Here is a 10,816-nt window from a genome sequence, read left to right as displayed (position 1 = left end):
GAGGGAGGGAGGAAGGAAGGAAAGAAGGAAGGAAGAAAGAAAGAAAAGAAGGAAGGAAGGAGGGAGGGAGGGAGGGAAAGAAAACTGTATTTCTATATAGTTGGTTTTCTTTATAATTCCTAGCATTTTATTTTATATATTTAAGCACATTGTCCTAAGCAGGACTCCATAGGCTTGCTCAGATCGCCAAGGATGTCCAAGTAACAAAGGAGTTTAAACCTCCTTCTCTAAGTCCACCATAGGAATCCGTTTCTCACTTCACCCCACCTCCTCTGGAGACTCCTAAAGAACACTGGCTGTCTTATTTCTGGAGAACATTGGAGCTCTGCTTACTTTGAAAGTCAAGAGCAGGTTTCAGAAATGTTTGTTTCCATCAGAGCCAATGAATAACTAGCACTGCCCCTGGAAAAGCTCTGGGGTGGTATCCATGAATATCCATCAGCCCTGCCCCCATCCTTCCCCAAGCCTGTATCTCATGAAAAGCTCCAGCAACTGAAGTTGAATCTCAGGAGCAGCCCTGAGAGAGCCAAGTCTGGACCACAGAGCATCCTAAGGGCTCAGCTTATTTGCTGACAATACAGATGCTTTGCAGACCACTTTGCTAATGATTTCATTTCCCTAGCAGCTGAAGAACCAGGGCCAGGTGCAGCAGCTGCTGTGGGAACCTGGGACTAGGTATGTTGAGGAAGTGCACACCCTGAAAAAGCAGAAATTTCAATAAATCATAAGGTGTGTGTGTGTGTGTGTGTGTGTGTGTGTGTGTGTGTGTGTGTGTGCTGTGCACAAACAGGAAAAAGTAGGGGGAGGGGGGAACCTGCAGCAGCAGGTTGTGCAATCTTTTTTTAATTCTTTATTGTTCCTTCTCGTTTCCAAGGCTCACTTAATTCTACTTGTAAAGCATGCTTTCCTCTATTGGCAGATGATGCCAAAGCACTTAGCATCATAATTTAAGCAGCCTCCTAAGGCCACATAGAAGGAGCTAAAAAATTCACTTAAACCTTTCCCATTGATAAATTATGGAGAGATTTCCTCATAGGATATAAATGAATTATACTATACTTCATTCCAATGTACTCTTCCTCTTTTGCAGTATGTATTACTACTAGGTTATGAGAAATTAGAGCTTCATGAAAGACTTGCCCTGAAGTGTGAGCAGTCCCTTAATACAGCTTCTCCTTCTACTTCCTGCTCACCAAGCAAGGAGTCCCTAGAAAGAAGGTGTCTTCCCATAACAATGGAGATCCTCCTTCTCTCTCTCTTTTCCCATGAAGTAGAAAAAACAGAATGAGTGCTGTCTCTGGAGGGGGAGGATATGGGTTCAAATCCAGCCTCTGACATGTAATACCTTACGCAAGTCTCTCTGGGTTTCAGTTTCCTCAGATGTAAAATGTTGAAATCAGACTGAATGATTGGGGGGGGGGGGTTGCTTTTAGATTCATGATCTTAACTCTCTGCTCCCTCCCCATGTCCTTACTTTGCCCTCCCTCACCCTCCTCCTCAAGCATTGACTTCTTTATAATAATTATTATAATGTAGAATATAATATATTCAATATTATATACATAATATAGACATTTAAATTCTATATAATATTACAAGATTTTACAATTACTAGTTTCCACCCTCCCAAAGTGCCTCGAATTCATTCTCCTGATCATCTCTGCCTCTTGGCAACCCTGGTTTTCTTCAAGCCCAAAAGCCACCTCCTGTAGGAGGTCTTTCCCAGTCCCCATAAGCTGCTAATGATATAGCAGGGATTCTTAACCTGGAGTCCAAGATCATTGATCTACATGTTATGATGTATACTTTTTTCTTTTCTTTTTTTTTTAAAACCCTCACCTTCCATCTTGGAGTCAATACTGTATTGGCTCCAAGGCAGAAGAGTGGTAAGAGCTAGGCAATGGGGGTCAAGTGACTTGCCCAGGGTCACCCAACTGGGAAGTGTCTTCTGAGGTCAGACTTGAACCCAGGACCTCCCATCTCTAGGCCTGGCTCTCAATCCACTGAGCTACCCAGCTCCCCTACTTCTTTCTGATGATTAGATTTCACTAAAACTGATTTCCTTTGCAACCCTACAGTTTTTATTGAATGCATTTTAGAAAACATTATTCTGATCACACGTTCTTAGGTTTCACAAGACTGACAAAGGTTCTGGTGGTGGCCTAGGATGCAACAGATGACCTCAGTGTCTTCAATATCTGACCAAGTTCTAAGCTTTCCCACGACATCTGCTTCAGCTGCCTTCATGGCCATTGGAACAGTTGTTCCCATCTGCCCAATCCACTGGGGAAAGTCTTTGCATGCTTGGAGCAGACATTCCCACCAACCCAATGACAGGTTTGAGACCTGCTGGTTACCCTCAACCAGGTTTAGCCCATCTGCAGAGACAGTTTTAGTGGAGTGTGGCCACTGTTCATGACACAGCTTCTTGGAACCACAGGTGAGAGTTAGGTGAAAAGTGGGTGACAAAGGTGGATGAACAGCCCTGAAAAGGGCTCGGCAAGTCCTCAAACCAGCCTCAGACAATTATTAGTTGTGTGACCCTGGACAAGTCACTTAATCCTGTGTGCCTCAGTTTCCTTATCTATTCGAAGGAAATGGCAAATCACTAACACTTCTATTATTATTACTACAGCCATTATATTATGACTACTACTATAATTTCTACTACCATACTACTATTACTTTTGCTATTGAGTTGTTTCCATCATGTCTAACTGTGGCCCCATTTGAGGTTTTCTTGATAAATATCCATTTCCTTCTCCTGCTCATTTTACAGTTGAGGAAACTGAAACAAATAGGGTTGAATGACTTGCCCAGGGTCACATAAGGGTCTGAGGTCAGATTTGAACTCAGGTCTTCCTGACTCCAGGTCCAACAATATATCCACTGTATTACCTAGCTGCCCATGACTACCACTACTTCTACTACTACCACCACCACCACCACATTCCTCCTCCTCCTCCTCCTATCACCATCACCATACTATGACTACTGCTACCATACTACTACTATTATTACCACAATTATACTACTACCATACTACCACTTCTACTACTATTATTACTCTCATAGTTATAATATAGATGTGTAAGGGATATTTTGAAAAAAAGAGATTTCTGAACTTTAGAACACTATTGAAATGAAAGCTGTCATTCCCTTTTTCCTTTTCTCCTTTCTTCTTCTCGCATCTCTTCTGTCCCTTCACCACTCTCCTATTCCACTCTAGTCCTTTCTCCATAGTCAGAAACCAAGAATCATAGAAAGAGATGGATTTTGAAGAGGTCCACTATCCCAGCTTCTACGACCACTACTCCAGCCTATGGGAAGATCATTGATTTAAAGCTGAAAGGATCCTTACATGTTCATAGAATCACATAATGTTCAGAGTTGGAAGAGAGCTCAGCAGAGGTCTTTGTCCTACTTAAGCCTGAGAGGCAACCCCATTATAATATGAAGAAATAGCCTTCTGGCCTCATGTTAGAGACCTCCTTGAAGAAATTGTTCCCAATTTTTGATAGCTTAAATTATTAAGAAGTTCCAAAATATCCACCAATGGTTCCAAGTTCAAGCTTCTCTCACATGATAGCCCTTCAAAAAATGAAATAAAACTATTGTATTTCTCATGGATCTTAGGTTCTCCAGGCTAAGTAGCCCAATTTCTTCACCTGATCCCCATGTGAAACAGACTCAGATTTCAGTTTGAGATAGGGAAAATTTCCTAACAATATTGTTGTTTAGTGACTTTCAACTCTGAGTGATCCTCTTTGAGTTTTCTTAGCAAAGATCCTGGAGTAATTTTTCATTTCCTTCTCCAGCTCTTTTTTTACAGATGAGGAAACTGAGGCATACAAAGTTAAGTGATTTGCCTAGGGTCACACAGCTGGTAAATGTTTGAGGCTGGATTTGAACTCCAGTCTTTCTGACTCTAAGCCTAGCTCTCTACCATACCACCTAGCTGTCCCTTCCTAAAGAGAGCTCCCAAAGAAGGAATGAGTTGTCTCATATTTCCTTTCCATTTACACTATTCAAGCAAAAAAAATGGAAAGCTGAATCTTTGGGTATATTGTACATGGGGATTCTTTTCTAGGTATGGTTTGGAATAGATGGACACTAAGGTCTTTTCTGACTCTTAAATTCTCTGATCCTCTGAATGAGGAAAACCTAGAGCTTTAAAATGTTACAGAGACAATCAATTCCAGTCCATTTCTGAAGAGAGCTCCCTGCATAATATCTGTGGCAAATAATTATCCAGTCTTTGTTTGGACACGTTCAGCAGGGAAGAGATCAGTACCTTCTGAACCAGTCCACCCTACATTAAGAGAGTTCTAATTGTTGAAAGAGTTCTTTCTAATTGGCTTCCAAATCTAACTCTCCCTCTCTACAGTTCCCATTCACTATTCCTAGTTCCACTCTACTAAGCAGAAAAAAAAAGTTTAATGCCTCTTCCAAATAGTAGCTTTGCAAGAAGAATACTATCATGCCCCCTCCAAATCTTCTCCTATTCAGGATATACAAACCCATTTTCTCCAATGGATATTCCTATGACATAATTTCCAATCTGCTTGCCATCCTCGTCTCTGTCCCCTGGAAACTCTCCTTCATATCTATGTCCTTCCTGAGCCATGACAGCCAAACTGAACCCAGACAATTGTAATACAAGATGGAAGAAGCATTTTTGGCTGCTTTGGCTAAATAGTTGCCTCAGTAATCCAGGTTCTCCTAATTAGTTGTGTGACCTTGGTCAAGTCACTTCCTCTTCCCTGAGCCAAAACTTCTTCATTGGATTACCTGATCTCTCAGGCTCTTTCCAGACCTCCTACAGCATGATTCTGTGCACAGAGTGCTACAACTAGAGTCAGAAAGAACTAGGTTTATATACTTACAACACGTGTGATAATTAGTCTCCCAGATCCTTGAGCCTATTTCTATATCTGTAAAATAGGGATAATAATACTCATAGTACGTCTCTTACAAGGCTGTTTTGAGGGTCAAATCTGGTAGTGTATATAAAGCATCAGAAGAAATGGTATAGCATAAGGGATAGAGAGTAGAACTTGAAATGAAGAAGATCTGGTTCCAGTTCTTGACTCTGACATATATTGGTTGTGTAATCCTGGACAAGTCACCTAACTTCTGGATGCCCTAAGCTACTCTGTAACTGCCAAAGAATTATTTTATGTAGCTGGGAAATTAATAACAAAATTCACCCAGAAGAACATCAAGGGAATCAATTAAAAAAAACAATATGGGAGAGATTAGGTTTAGATCAACATCTCACACCCTACACCAAGATAAATTCAGAATGGGTGAATGACTTGAATATAAAGAGGGAAACGATAAATAAGTTAAGTGAACACAGAATAGTATACTCGTCAGATCTCTGGGAAAGGAAAGATTTTAAAATCAAGCAAGAGTTAGAGAAAATTACAAAATGTAAATTAAATGGTTTTGATTATATTAAACTAAAAAGCTTTTGTACAAACAAAAACAATGCAGCCAAAATCAGAAGGGAAACAACAAATTGGGAAAAAATCTTTATAACAAAAAACTCTGACAAGGGTCTAATTACTCAAATATACAAGGAGTTAAAGCAATTGTATAAAAAATCAAGCCATTCCCCAATTGATAAATGGGCAAGAGACATGAATAAACAATTTTCAGGTAAAGAAATCAAAAGTATCAATAAGCACATGAGAAAGTGTTCTAAATCTCTAATAATTAGAGAAATGCAAATCAAAACAACACTGAGGTATCACCTCACACCTAGAAGATTGGCTAAAATGAAAGAAGGGGAGAGTAATGAATGCTGGAGGGGATGTGGAAAAATTGGGACATTAATGCATTGCTGGTGGAGCTGTGAACTGATCCAACCATTCTGGGTGGCAATTTGGAACTATGCTCAAAGGGCTATAAAAGAATGCCTGCCCTTTGATCCAGCCATACCATTGTTGGGTTTGTACCCCAAAGAGATCATAGATAAACAGACTTGTATGAAAATATTTATAGCTGCGCTTTTTGTAGTGGCAAAAAACTGGAAAAGGAGGATATGCCCTTCAATTGGGGAATGGCTGAACAAATTGTGGTATATGCTGGTGATGGAATACTATTGTGTTCAAAGGAATAATTGACTGGAGGAATTCCATGTGAACTGGAAAGACCTCTAGGAATTGCACATTTAAAAACACCCAAAAAGGGGCAGCTGGGTAGCTCAGTGGATTGAGAGTCAGGCCTAGAGATGGGAGGTCCTAGGTTCAAATCTGGTCTCAGACACTTCCCAGCTGTGTGACCCTGGGCAAGTCACTTGACCCCCATTGCCCACCCTTACCACTCTTCCACCAAGGAGCCAATACGCAGAAGTTAAGGGTTTAAAAAAAATAAAAACACTCAAAAAGGGTAAAGAAATAAGCCTTCACTCTGTGCCAGGCATTGGGCTAAGTGCTTTACACATATATCATTCAATCCTCACAACACCTTTTGAATTAAATGTTATTAACCCCAATTTAGAGTTGTGGAAACTAAGGCAAACAGTAGATAAGTGCCTTTTCTCAGGGTCACACAGCTGGTAAATGTCTGAGGTTGGATTTGAATTCAAGGCTTTCTGATTCAAGATTCAAAGCTTTATCCCTTTAGTCACCTAGCTTGCCTGGGTGGGGTCTAATTCTTTCTCTGTCTCTTTCTGTCTCTGTCTCTGTCTGTCTGTCATTGTCTCTGTCTCTCTCTCCATGTCATTCTGTCTCCTCTCTATCTCTGTTTCTCTTCTCTTCTCTTCTCTTCTCTTCTCTTCTCTTCTCTTCTCTTCTCTTCTTTTCTCTTCTCTTCTCTTCTCTTCTCTTCTCTTCTTTCTTTCTCTCTCTCTCTCTCTCTCACTCTCTCACTCTCTCTCTCTCCACACACACACACACACACACACACACACACACACACACACACACACACACACACACACACAGAGTTGCTGCTGTCCATGGTAGACAACTGCTCTTATATACCATCTTCCTGGAGGAATTCATGGGTCCTATCCCTCCTATCCCCTCTTCTCTAGCCTGAAATAATGTCTAGGCTGTATACATCTTTCAATAAGGAAAGTTTCTAGCAAAAAATATATTAGATACCCTCCTACAAAAACTTTCTTGCCCAGGAGTTGGAGAAGGGAGGGAGGGGGAAGTAAAAGACTGAATGTAAAAAGACTTTTTACCCCATTGATTTCTTTACTGATGAAAAGTCTTAAAAATCACTTTTTAACTATGGTCTTCAGATGTGAGAGCTGTTATGCTGAGGTAGGGAAAAAACCAAACCCTCTTAGAAATTAAAACCCTATATTTCACTCAACAGAACAAGAAGCCATCTTGGTAAAGAGCGAATTAAAAATCCAAACAGATGTGCCAGAGAACACTTACAGTAGGAGGTCTACAACAAGGCAAAATGTGATGTCAACAAGTCTGTTCTTCAGACTCTTTCCACCACCCATCCAGACCTCCCACAGTGCCCCATTCCTCCCACTCCCAGGTAGGTCCAGTTCTGAGACAAAACAATGAAATCAGCAATTCTTATCTTTGGTACTAGCCTACCTAGCTATTCATTCTCCAATTTTCCAGTCTCTCTCTTTATATTCCTTCTCAATTGGGCAACCTACTCTACTTCTCTGCCATGTGCTTGGCTAGCTATTACTGGATTAGGTGATATAGATAATAAAGAAGTTGACCTGGACACTAGACTTGGAGTAAAGAAATCCCAAGTTAAAATCTTTTCAGACACTTACAAGCTGTATGGCTCTAGAAAAGTTCTTTCATCTCTGTCTGCCTTAGTTTCCTCATCTGTAAAATGGGGATAATCTTATCTTCCAGTATTTTTATGAGGTTAAAATGTGATAATATTCATCAAACACTTTGCAGACCTTTGAAAGCATCATGCAATGTAAGAGCTGGGGGAAGCCTTATAACATGCAATGACAGAACAAGGCTCTTAGAATGTCAGAATAGGGAGGACCCTTAGAGCAAAATGGAAGAGATGGGCAGGGACACAGAAGAAAGAAATAGGAATAATGTGTAGCATTTTCAGAATTAAATTTCATCTAAATGTAAGGGAAATTTCCCTAGCCATAAATGTATTGTATAAAAGTAGTATGAACTGCTTGGAAAATACTAGGTTTTAAGGGAGGTAGGAGGTTCTGTGCATAGAGAGCTAGACCTAGAGATGAGAGTTCCTGGGTTCAAATCTGGACTCAGACATTTCCTAACTATGTAACCTTAGGCACATAACTTAACTCCAATCTCCTAGTCCTTATCATTTTTCTGCCTTGGAAATGATACTTAGCAGTGATTCCAAGAGGGAAGATAAGAATTTTTTTAAAAGCTTAACACTGTGCCTGGCAGAGTAAGCACTGAAAGTAATGGGTTTCCTCTCACTGAAAGTTCTCAAATAGAAGATAAATTATAACATTCTAGTGATTCTTATTCAGACATGAATTAGACTAGATGGTTTGTGAGATCTTGCCTAAATCAGAGCTTCTGGGATTTCAACTAAACCCCTTCTTTTACAGAGGAAAACATATTTGTACTTAAGTAATAGCCTTCTACAAACAGTCTGAAGTTCAAGGTATGCCAGTGAAAGAAATTTTGTTGGGGCGGGGTGGGATAAGAGAGATTTTACATGACCTTTAAATAATAATTGACAGGAGAAGAAAATTTATTTAGAGACATCAAGCAGGATGCTACGAAGCACTTTGACATAGAATAGGCCCCTGGTCAAGCCTCACAGGGACAATGGACACATCTGCTGGTAGAAAGAACCAATGAGGAGAATGATATTAATTTCCCATTCTTCATCATTTTTCCCATGACCAGTCCTTGAAGCAGTGACCTCTTAATGGACTAAAGTTTAGTAAGCACTTTCAAGGATCATGACCCACTGGAGAACACAAAAATAAGAAACACTGAATTTTAGCATTGAACATTATCTCAGAGGTAATAATAACAATGAATGGTATTTCTGAGAACAATTCTGCTTATCTCACCCAAGCTGGAAGTGCTGTAGCCACTCATGTGCCTGACCCCATCTTTAATCATCATGGAAGCTTTGATTGGCTCTATTTGTAACCTGGGTTGGTTTGTCCCTCCTGAGACAGCCTAGTGCCTCAGTTTGACTCTCAATGACTTCCTATGTTGGTGCTAGACTTAGTGTAGTAGATGCTGGATCAGAATTGGCCCACTGTAGCTCAAAACTCCTGAGCTCAAGAAATCCCCTAACCTCAGTATACTCATTAGTCATGTATCACAATGATTGACAAAAACTGATGTGTGTATGCATATATCTACATATAGCACTTTAAAGTCTGTAAAACACCTTAAACATCTCATCTAAGCCTAACCCTATGAGATATATGGTATTGGTATTTTCTTCCCCATTTTTCAGCTAAATAAATCAAAACTCAAAAAGATCTAAGTGACTTGTCCAAGGTCACACAAAATGTCAGAGGGAAAACTTAAACCTATATATTACTGATCCTCAATCCAGCATTCTATCCACCATATATATGGCCTCTCCCACCAAGCATCTCCAACTAAACACATGCCTCGATCAATCAAAGAGACCAATTTGCTAAGTACCTCTTATATACTACATACTATGTTGGGTAATGGGGATATGAATACAACAAATGAAATAATGCTTACTCTCAAAGAGCTTATATTCTAACTGGGAGGCAACATGTAGATACATGTGTATATGGAATAAATACAAAAGTAAGGTTGTTAGAGACTTAATAAATGCCTGTTGAAGAGATCAGGAAAGGCTTTATGTAAGTGGTAATTGAATTGTATCTTGAGAGAAAAGAGGAATTCCATGAAATGAGAGTGGGAAGAGAGTTCAAGGCATGGGGGACAACCAGCACAGAGGCACAAAGACAGGAGATAGAGTTTAATGTGTAAGGAATAGAAGGGCAGCTTGTGTGGACTCTAGAGAAAGAGGAGAGTAGTGTACAATTGCTGGAAAAATGAGTTGGGGCAAGATTCCAAAGGACTTTAAAATCCAAACAGAAGAGTTTATATTTTATCCTAGAGGCAATAAAAAGCTAAGAGAGTTTATAGAGTAAGGGAGAGACATGATCAAGTTTGCACTTAAGGTAAATCTTTGGTAGTGGAATAAAAAATGCATTCAAATTGGCAGATGCTTTGAGTCAGGGAGACCAATTAGGAGGCTACTAAGGTTGATGGGAGCCTAAACAAAGGTGTCAGCTTTATGAGCACAGGAAAAAGGCCAGATATTGCAAAAGATATTGCACAGGTAGAAATAGCAAGGTATGGCAATAGATTACATGTATAGAATGAGAGAAAGTAAAGAGGTAAGGATTATATCAAAGATATGTAGCTGGGAAACTGGAAAAATGATGGAGTCTTTAACAGAAACAGGATGTTTGGTAGAGGTAGTTTGGGAAGGGGAAGAGATAATGAGTCCTATTTTGGACTTTGTGAGTTCGAGATCTCTAAGGACAGTCACTTTGAGATATTCAAGAGTTAAGTGATGATACAGAACAGGAGATCCAATAATCATTTGTATAGAGGTAATAAGTAAGGTCATGGCATTCCCCAATTGATAAATGGACAAGGGACATGAATAGCAATTTTCAGAGAAAGAAATCAAAACTATCAATATGCACATGAAAAGTGCTCTAAATCTCTAATAATTAGAGAAATGCAAATCAAACAACTCTGAGGTACCACCTCACACCTAGCAGATTGGCTAAAATTACAGCAAAGGAAAGTAAATGTTGAAGGGGACGCTGCAAAATTGGGACATTAATACATTGCTGGTAGAG

This window comes from Gracilinanus agilis, chromosome 1, assembly GCF_016433145.1.
Source record: "Gracilinanus agilis isolate LMUSP501 chromosome 1, AgileGrace, whole genome shotgun sequence".
NCBI lineage: Eukaryota > Metazoa > Chordata > Mammalia > Didelphimorphia > Didelphidae > Gracilinanus > Gracilinanus agilis.
The sequence above is the reverse complement of the archived record's forward strand: the minus strand, read 5'-3'. Positions refer to the sequence as shown.